This window comes from Pseudorca crassidens, chromosome Y, assembly GCF_039906515.1.
Source record: "Pseudorca crassidens isolate mPseCra1 chromosome Y, mPseCra1.hap1, whole genome shotgun sequence".
Lineage (NCBI taxonomy): Eukaryota > Metazoa > Chordata > Mammalia > Artiodactyla > Delphinidae > Pseudorca > Pseudorca crassidens.
Window position 1 is genome coordinate 2,448,350 of NC_090318.1, and position 9,532 is coordinate 2,457,881.

General features: G+C 48.5%; 2 long non-coding RNA genes across 4 annotated transcripts in view; one reads left to right on the forward strand and one right to left on the reverse strand.

Annotated features, from left to right (window-relative positions):
• The window catches only part of LOC137217799 (uncharacterized), a 57,958-nt gene extending 49,720 nt beyond the window's left edge, over positions 1–8,238 (reverse strand). For both annotated transcript variants that reach the window (XR_010940255.1, XR_010940256.1), the window contains exon 1: positions 7,282–8,238. This is a non-coding gene — a long non-coding RNA (uncharacterized lncRNA). The remainder of the gene's footprint in view (positions 1–7,281) is intronic.
• Positions 6,531–7,657, forward strand: LOC137217801 (uncharacterized). 2 transcript variants are annotated; one of them, XR_010940259.1, is made up of 3 exons: positions 6,533–6,755; positions 6,875–7,009; positions 7,272–7,657. It is a non-coding gene; the product is annotated as an uncharacterized lncRNA (long non-coding RNA). The 2 variants fall into 2 exon arrangements; XR_010940258.1 differs by having other exon boundaries at positions 6,531–7,009.
• Positions 8,239–9,532: the final 1,294 nt, after the last annotated feature.

Consider the following 9,532-nt stretch of genomic DNA (forward strand, 5'->3'; position numbering starts at 1 on the left):
AATGAATGTCACAAAGCAGATGTCGTGAAGCAGACATCTGTAGTGGTAGCAGACCGGGCGCTTTACGCTTTTCACGGCGTGGGAACCTTGCTCTACAAAGACCCCAGCAGGGATGTGGCCAGTGTACATTCTCGAGTCAGTTGGAAGGCTGCTCATTTTCTCACACTCTGGGCTCCGTGCACACCCCTTGAAGGAGGGGGTGGTGCTCTGGGAAGAAAAGGAGGCTCTCTCTCCTTTCACTCCCCAGAGAAGTTCACCTGAAATGGGCACACATAGATTTCTCACCTTCCCAGGGTCGACTTGCAGTCTTCAGCTCCCAGTCTGACCACGGGGCACAATAAACGGACAGTTACATAATCGCGTTCTGGGTTAAACTATAGGAGCATTTGGTTGCCTCAAATAATTAGTCTTCACCAGCAGCTTCACATCTAGAGCAAATCAGCTAGAGATGCAGAGCGGGTTTAAAATCGAAATCATCACGGAGTAAGATGTTGCGAAAGTGGACAACGCTTGGTGACAGCCAGATGTCTCTGTGAGATGCACCAGGTACTTAATCTTAAGAGAATTAGTAGCAGGTGAGCATCAGGCTCAGACAGGACAGAAGTAAAAACAATAAACCTGAAAACTACAGGCAACTTGGAATAAGGATAAGGATCACAGTGGTGACTCCAAGACGCTCAGGAGTCTAGAATTCTTTGATCTTTCTGCTCTAACACTCCAACATGTTGACTTCCACCCTCAAGCTTGCCACGTGGCTCAAGATGGATGCTGAAGCTCCAGCCATCGTGTCTACATCCCTGGAAGCAGAAATGAGGGAGCAGTGTGGAATCAAAGGGCCTACCTTCTGGGACTTCCCTGGCTGCCCAGTGGTTAAGACTCTGCACTTCCACGGCAGGGGGCCAGGGTTCGATCCCTGGTCAGGGAACTGAGAGGCTGCATGCCGCGCAGCCCTGCCAAAAATTAAAAACAAACCGAACAAAACAATGCCTGAAGAGCCTACCTTCCAACTCAGTATTCTCAGCAGCCTTCCTAAATGTCCCAAAGTGCTCCTAACCAAAATCCTATGAACTTAGTCACATGGCCACACCTAGCTGAATGAGAGGCTAGCAGACGTAATCTGTACACTAATCTGGGGACATTATCACCCTCTTCAAAAGGCAAAAACCTTGAGCTCAACTGAGAATGGGCTTCAGTTATCAACCAGCACTTCCTGCTCAGAGTGTCAGAGAATAACTCACGTCGGGGCAGGTTGGAGATGGGGCCCACTGAGAATTATGAGTCCCAAATGCCAGCTTCGGGAGGACCACCATGCTCCCCTCCACGCGTAGCCCCAAACAAGCCAAGCGCTCGCTCTGCACTTTGGGGTTCTGGCCACTTCTCCCCTCTCATTACACGGTGCACCCCTGCAACCCGTGTCCGCTGGAGGTTAGACCCTGAAATGGGCGGGCAGGGTGGTGCTCCTTCCGGAAGCTCCAGAGGAGAGTCTGTCCTCTTGTCTCTTCCAGCTCTTAGGGGCCACCTCCACGGCTTGGCTCAGCAAAGGCGCATGGCCCCTTTGTCCATCTTCGAAACCAGGAGCGCACACTCTTCCAATCTCTCTGTCTCTCAGTCTCTCCCCCCATCTCCTTCTCTAACCCCACCCTCCTGCTTGCCTCTTACGAGGACCCTTGTCAAGACATACAGGGACCACCTGAGTACCCCAGGGCCGGTTCCCCATCTCAAGACCCTTAATCACTCCTGCAATGTCCCTTCTGCCACATAAGCTAACACACTCATGAGTTCCGAGCCTTAGAGAACAGACATCTGGGGAGACGGGGGCTTTACTCAGCCAACCGCACCCACTTTAGGATTCTGAATAAAATAACAGAAGTAGAACAGCTGTTTCCAAAAGATATCAGCTGTTTTGGTGACTGTTCTCTGAGTGTTTCAGCGGATGGACTTTAAAGCATCGTGATATTTCAGAGCATTAGGCTTGGCCTCCGTTGGACACTATCATATGTGGGAACACATTCACGGGACAGGGCTTCAACGTGCTGCGTGTTCAAAGAATTCACTGCTGTCACAGGTTCACATCAAGATTTAGGATACCTTGTGAACACACATGGCAAAAATCAAAATCGTTATTCACCCTCCAGAAGAGCACGTGTTTGACAAGTGAGTTGCATTTCACTTCAAAGAGAAAGTCAAGCGGAGAAGACTTGCTTTTGACATAAATGGGTGCTAGGTACAGCAGAAGTTGAGAAAGCTTGTACATAAGGAAAGTATAAGGCTGACTCTTAGATTGTGGTTAAAATTCACGGTAACAAACGCAGCAACGACTTATTGCACTCACGATATGGGTCGTTATGTTAATACAGATCGAGTTGGCAAGATAACTACGCAGAGAGCGCCCTCGCCCCTTTTCCAGGTGAGGACACAGTGAGAAGATGCCGTCCAGGAACCAGGAACTGCGTCCTCACCAGACACAGAACCTGCCTCACCGGGATCTTGGGGGCTCAGCTTCCAGAACTGTGAGAAAGAAATGTCTGTTGTTTATGAGACCCCCAGTCTGTGATATCCTGTGACGGTGGCCTGAACGGACTAAGACGGGGGCCTTGCGGAGGGTGCACGAGGCAGGATGCAGGATGCGAGGCGGCTGATCTGGGGGTCAAACGTGAGCTCAAACCGAGGGCACTTGGTAGAGAGGAAACTTCTGTGAACTTCACAGCCTGCCCTGGGAGCTCTGACGCCTGGTCTCAGCAAATACCTGACATCCGCTCAGTCTAAAAAGACTTTTCTCAGGGAGCCTCCTACGCTGCTCGTGGGAATGTCAACAGGTGCAGCCACTATGGAGAACAGGATGGAGGGTCCTTCAAACACGAAAAATAGGGCTTTCCTGGTGGCGCAGTGGTTGAGAGTCCGCCTGCCGATGCAGGGGACACGGGTTTGTGCCCCGGTCCGGGAAGATCCCACATGCTGCGGAGCGGCTGGGCCTGTGGGCCATGGCCGCTAAGCCTGCGCGTCCGGAGCCTGTGCTCCGCAGCGGGAGAGGCCACAGCAGTGAGAGGCCCGCGTACCGCAAAAAAACCCAAAAACAAACAAAAAAATGAAAAATAGAGCTCCCATACGATCCAGCAATCCCACTCCTGGGCATATACCCTGAGAAAACTGTAACTCAACAAGACACATGCGCCCCAGTGTTCATTGCAGCACTATTTATAGCCAGGACACAGCAGCAACCTAAGTGTCCATCGACAGATGAATGGATAAAGAAGATGTGGCACATATATACAATGGAATATTACTCAGCCATAAAAAGAAACGAAACAGTTATTTGTAGTGAGGTGGATGGACCCAGAGTCTGTCATACAGAGTGAAGTAAGTCAGAAACAGAAAAACAAATACCGTATGCCAACACATATATATGGAATCTAAAAAAAAAATGGTTCTGAAGAACCTAGGGGCAGGACAGGAAAAAAGACACAGACCTACTAGAGAATGGACTTGAGGACATGGGGAGGGGGAAGGGTAAGCTGGGACAAAGTGAGAGAGTGGCATGGACATATATACACGACCAAACGTAAAATAGATAGCTAGTGGGAAGCAGCCACATAGCACAGGGAGATCAGCTCGGTGCTCTGTGACCACCTAGAGGGGTGGGATAGGGAGGGTGGGAGGGAGGGAGATGCAAGAGGGAGGGGATATGGGGATATATGTATACGTGTAGCTGATTCACTTTGTTATACAGCAGAAACTAACAGACCATCGTAAAGCAGTTACACTCCAATAAAGGTGTAAAAAATAAAAATTACTTTAAACATGAAAAAAAGATGTGGGGTGTGTGTGTGTGTAACGGAATATTACTCAGCCATAAAAGGAATAAAATAATGCCATTTGCAGCAACATAGATGGACCTAGAGATGATCATACCAAGTGAAGTAAGTCAGACAAAGAAAGACAAATATCATATGATATCACTCATATGTGGAATCTAATTTTTAAAAAATGCTATAAATGAACTTATTTACAAAACAGAAACAGACTCACGGATTTTGAAAACAAACTTATGGTTACCAAAGGGGGAAGCGGGGGGTGGGGATAAATTAGGAGCTTGGGATTAACATATACACACTACTATATATAAAACAGATAAACAACAAGGACCTACCGTATAGCACAGGGAACTCTACTCAGTACTCAATACTCTGTAATAACCTATATGGGAAAACAATCTGAAAAGGAATGAATATATGTATAACTGAATCACTTTGCTGTACACCTGAAACTAAAACAACATTGTAAATCAACTATACTCCAATAAAATTTTAAAAAATAAAATGACTAGTATGGATTTTGACCAAATTTGCTTTCTTACACGAACAAGATAACGGCATTGAAACGCAGAATGATGAGAGAGAAAGACAGACAGCGGGTATTGGCTCTTCCTAATATTTAAAGACACGTCCCTAAGCTCTTGAGAGACAGGGTAACCCGTGAAGTCACCAGAGTCCTGGGATGGGCACCGTTTTCATCTCCAACTCACGGCTAAGGGAACAGAAGCCCAGAGAAATTGGGGAACGAGGCCAAGTTTCCACAAGCAGTAAGTGGAGACATCCTTAGAAGAACTGGGTCTGTAATATGGCAAAGACAGTGGGACACACCAGTTCCTTATTAACAGTCCCACAGATTGCAGGGAACAGGGATTTTTCTGTTTGTTAGTAGTGGCTTTCATTGTCCAGCATTTAAATTATCAGTGGAATTTCCATTGGACTGTGTGTACCTTTGATGAACATGGCCTGTGGGTATGAAGAGCCACTTCTGAGCAGCAAATAAAGTAAGATGTGTTTATTGCAACCGATGTTATGAAGTTCTAGGAAGGAAAATACTATAAGACTGGGGCTAGAGAAAAACAAACTAAGCACAGTCCTTCTGATTTAAGAGTATCCCGCTTTTGCGTTTTTGCGGTAACACAGCAATGCTCTTACACACTCCGGATGGCTCTCTCCGCCTCTCTCGTATTTAATGAGATTGGACGAGGCATCTTAAGTCGCTCGTCTGCAATTTACGCACGAGTGGATTTTAAAGAATTGGGCGAAACTGTGCTGTCGTGTCGCGGTAAGGTCTGTGCACCTCAGCCAACACAAGCACACGTCAGGTGTGAGAAGAAGCAGGCAGGTGCAAACACCTTTACCCTTCCGAGAACGTGTAACGTGCAAATGCAGACACGGCGATTCCTCGAAAGGCCTGTAAAATGCCGTTTAACAGAAACACACTGAGAATATGTTTTAAAGGTAGCAAAACGCAGCACAGATGGAAGAAAGAACCCAGAGAACGTGAGGAACAGAGAAAGCCAGTCTGGGTGGATCACAGAAAAGAGGAACGTACGATATTTGTATTCAACAGCAAGAGTTTGGAAACGGTCTGAAACCCTGGGACCACTGCCTAAAATTTTCCACTTTCCTCAGCCAGACTAGAAACTGCATTAAAAAAAAAAAAAAAAAAAAAAAAAACCGTGAAGGTTTTTGCACCAAGAAAAATACATCCATCCGTTGTAGCATCTCATGAACTAAAGCAGAATGGAAAAACCAGAACCAAGCCATGCTCCTAAGGTGATGCCCAAATGCAAAGGAAACGGGCCAGGGGTTGGAGGTGGGAGTTCAGATTTCCGAGGAGTGTCAAATTCAGGTCCTCGTTTGAGCTGCAGTGAGGTGACTGACTACCTCTGAATCTCTCACAGGTTGGGCCTTTCCAACTCAACAGCACCAAATCCCTGAAAGCCATTATTTCAAGCCCGGCTTTACAGCCAAATAAGTTGAGAAGCCACAAAGCAGTATCATTTCTGGGGCGCTGAGATGGTGCCTAGATGAGCTGCTAGAGCTGCCATAATAGAGCAGCACAGACAAGGAGGCTTAAATAACAGACATTTATGTCTCCCCGCCCTGGAGGCTGGAGTCTGAGATCCAGGCGTGGGCAGGGCTGGTCCCTCCCGAGGCCTCCCTCCTGGGCGTGCAGACGGCCGTCTCCTCCCTGTGTCCTCACGGGGTCGCCCCTCTCTGCGCGTCTGTGTCCTGATCTCCTCTTCTTGTAAGGACACCAGTCCTGTGGGATCAGGACCCACCCTAGTGACCTCATTTTACCTTCCTCACGTCTTTCAAGACCCTGTTTCCAAATACAGCCCCCTTCCAAGGTCCTGGGGGTGAGCACTTCAACATGTGGATTTTGATGGGACGCAATGAGCCCATCACAGGGTCCCGACAGAGTGCCTGGTGCCGAAACAGTCTGCGTGTGTCACTGGGTCTGCACGTGTCACTGGTTTTTGCTCAGCATCTTTTTATGGTGCACGGGGAGGCAGGCATCCACTGGCTTCAGACGACATGGCAGGAAAGAGAGGACAGTTTAGGTCAGCAAGCTCAGGTTATGAAGAACTTTCCATGCGACGCCTGACCGTTGTGATTTATCCCCTAGATCAGAGGCCGACCCACTCTAGCTCATGGGCCGAATCTGGGCCACCATCTGTTTCTCGTAAAAAAGTTTTATTGGCACAAGGCTACGCCGGTTCCCTGACATATTTTCTATGGCTGCTTTTGCAATAAAGTGGCAGAGTCGAGGAGCTGCCATGGAAGCCAGATACCCTGCAAAGCCTGAGATACAATGACTCCCCGACCAGTTCCAAAAAAAAAAAGAAAAAAAATGAATATATGCCAATCCCTGCTCTAAATGACGTGGAGCGATTGGAAAGGGTTTTACTCAGGAGAATGATACACGCACGTTCACAGGTTTACAATCATTCAAGGAGTCCTGTAGGGATTTGGACCAGAGGGGATTCACAGAGGCAGTAGGATCCCAAGGGAGACGGGGCATGGGGATGAAAGATGCGGATATGTGTGTCTCTCAGGGGGAAGCAGCGCCTGGTCCCGACAGCCTGAAATGTGCATGGAGACACAGGTGGTGAGCCTGTCTTCTGAGCGAGAAAAGGGTGGGATGAGGCACGTTTGGAAACGGTTACAAGGCTCAGCCCACGAGCTGAGAGGTAAGCACGGCACGTGAAGGGAGATTCCGGTGCCGCCTACAGACCTGGCGGGGTGGGACAGCCCCGCTCAGTAGGTGACTGTCTCCGCGGGGACCTGAGCCCAGGGGTAGCCTTGGAGAACGTGGTCTTAGAGGCTGAGCCAGGCTCGCCGACTGCGGGGCTGGTGCCCGCCAGGGGGCCTCAAGGCAAGGCTGCTTTGCATCGGCCACTGTTAACAGGAGTGGCTGATGTGTTTCCAATGTCTATTGGGGTTTAAATGCAGAACTCCCTACCCTGCGCCAGCCGTCCAAGCATGCATGATTTGATGAGTGCAGATGACCAACGCAGAGCGTGTAGACCTCGGTGTGAACTGTCTTGTCTCAGAAGATGAGGTTGGTTGAGACCCATCTGCTCCTTCCGAGTCACCCAGCTGGGTATGAGGGTCCTGGCTCCCCGGAAGGAAGTGACTTTTAAAGCCGAGTGACAGAAATCGACTGGATGAATAAAAATACCTCTCACATCCCAGGGGAGAGACTCTTGAAGTGGCGTCAGCTGCCCTCTCGTGGACACAGTTTGAACAAAAAAGATCCCGTGGGCCTGTGACACAAAATACTTTTTCAGTTGTGGACGGGTTGTTTCCGGAATAAAGAGAGGAGAGAAATGTGCAAATGTTTCTTGTTAATTTATACAGTTGTTTAATCGTCCACAAAACCACACTCAGCAATGTCAGCAGATATTCTGTATACAGACGGCTGGTAGGTTTGCAGTTCAAATGACCATGAAGTAAACTATTTCTTCCCTTTTGCAAAGATTAGGCAGTGATAAGTTTTTTTGTTTTTTTTTAATGTTCTAATTGGCCACGTTTAAATCTGTGGGGTGTGCTTATCTTTGGAGAGTTTTGCAAGCTCCACTAGCGTCATCATGTAACATAATCCATCAGCAACCACAGAACCACGTCTGCTATTTCTATAGTTTTACAATCGTTGGCGCAAAGGCCCCTGAGGGCAACAGGTAGGAGGGGCAGGGTTTTCCGTACCTTCTTCTGCTTGGTTACAACACTTTCTTTTTTTATTCCTGGTTCCACAAGCACTTTTCAGAATGGAACAAGTATGTGGCAATACTTCATTGCTGGATCCATGAAGCCAGGCGGATCTGAGCCCACTTAGAGAGCCAGGGACTTTCCACAGTGCAGGGAGGAGCTGCTCAGAAGCATGGCGAGTAAGTGAAAGATGTTCCTGCTGTGTGTCATCCTTTCTGGTCCCGGTGGGTGACAGGGAAGAGACAAAAGGCAGCATATTCGAAAGGGTCCTCGGTGTGTTCATCAGATCCCACAGTCCTTGACAGGGACAACTGTACCCCCAGAGGACACTGGGCAATATCTGGAGACATTACGGTTGCCATAACTTGGGGGTAGGGGTGCAACTGGCATCTGGTGGGTGGAGACCAGGGATGCTGCTTAACATCGTACAAGTACAGAGGACACCCCACCCCAGAATGGTACAGACCCAAATGTCAGGGTTGCTGATGCCAAGAAACCCCATGTTAGCATGGGAGATTCTATCTGTCTATCTGTCTGCCCATTCATCTATACATCCATCCATCCGTCCATCCATCCATCCATCCATCCATCCGTCCATCCATCCATCCATCCGTCCATCCATCCATCCAACCATCCATCCATCCATCCATATGTCCATCCGTCCATCCATCCATCCGTCCATCCATCCATCCAATCTATCCATCCATCACTCCATCCATCCATCCATCCAACCATCCATCCATCCATCCATCCGTCCATCCATCCATCCATATGTCCATCCATCCATCTGTCCATACATCCATCCATCCATCCATCCATCCGTCCATCCATCTACCCATCCATCCATCCAAGCTTATCTGCCTATCATCTATCTATCTATCCACCCATCTATCTAACTGCTATTGCTGTTGTTTCTCTCAAGACCTCAGACTAATACACATGGTATTGAGGGAGGAAAGCTGATGTCTCTATTCATGAAAACAAGAATAGTGGGACAGTAGGCAAGACTGGGGTGTGTGGGCAAGCAGAGTGGAGCCCAGAGAGCAGCCCCATGGAGTTCTGGAAGGGCCCCCCCACCTACTGGGTCATAGAAACCCTGGTCCCAAGTTCCCCAGTCCGTAAGTGTTGGATTCAGACCAATCAAGTTCCCTTTATCACCTAATAAATACTCCATTAGGCCACCACAATTTGAGTGAAGGATTCTCAGAACAGGACAAAGAACAGCTTCCTGCTACACTGAGGATCTTTGTAGATTTTCCCGGGACTGAGCACTTTCCAGGGATGTGGAGACTTTAGTTTTAAAACCATGAACTTCTCAGGTAGGCTGGGACGACCTGGTCACCCTAATTCCTGGGATGGGGGAAAAATCAAATAAGTAAAGAGCTGTGAGAAGCAAAATTTGTCTAAGTCGTAACTTGCTCAGGGAAACACCATTGCCCGGGGTAGGGGACAGGCAGGGGCTTGAAAAAAGGAGGGCTGTCAAGGAACACCAGATGTAAAAAGAT